Here is a 929-nt window from a genome sequence, read left to right as displayed (position 1 = left end):
GAAGAGTATTAAACAAGAAAGCAAGAAACCAGAACACAAAAGTGTCTGCTGAAGTATAAGCCAAAACAAGGAATATGAGAGAAGGAGAGAGCAGGATGCTTAAGTACAGAGTGAACTAGAGAGGATGTAATACTTGGTATTGTTTTGATGGCTATTTATCCTTAACTTGGATTTCTACGCTAAATTTTTGGTATACCATGCAAATGTACTACAACCTAGCAACCAACAATTGTTTCTTAAAACAAACACCACAAATTATTTGTTTTACGGAGGTCATCGCATCAATTTGCATTATTCGAAGATTACCAACAGCACTTTCTGAACATGGGGAATACATACCTAACAGTGAAGGGAACTTTGCAATGTGTTCTGCTCCGCAAGAAAACAGTAGACCAATCATGCAGCCACGTTGCTCGGTGGATACTACACCGTTAGTGGCACACTTAAATTTTTGCTGCTGCTTTTATTTCCTGTACGGTGCGTTCTGAAGTCTGAGTGCCATATCATGAAACGCCCACTTTTTTCTGTCCGCGTTTGTTTTTTCTTTTATCTAAACGGTTAGTTTTTACTGCAATTACCGTATAATTATTATGTGGGTTGTTATTCTTCCTCTCGTACTTGGCACAGATTTAACATCGCTTACACAATCTTGCGCGTAACTTATAAACACCACAATTACACTGCACCAAACGAAATATCCATCCTCTTTACAATATTATTGGATTTCTCAGTATATATTATGAATTTGATGACAAAAAAAGTAAGGGCAGCGGTTCATCTTAAGCAGTTAGGAATTGTCTATGTTTGGACTTTTATATTGTGTCTGCGATGTGTAAGTTTCTCTACCGATGTAATTCGTATATACCTTTAACCTTTGTTTCTTGGGTATTAAATATTCGGCGCCGCAGGTACTCGATTTTCTCGTATCA

This window comes from Schistocerca piceifrons, chromosome 1 (genome assembly GCF_021461385.2).
Source record: "Schistocerca piceifrons isolate TAMUIC-IGC-003096 chromosome 1, iqSchPice1.1, whole genome shotgun sequence".
Taxonomy (NCBI): Eukaryota; Metazoa; Arthropoda; class Insecta; order Orthoptera; family Acrididae; genus Schistocerca; species Schistocerca piceifrons.
This window is presented reverse-complemented; position numbering follows the sequence as displayed.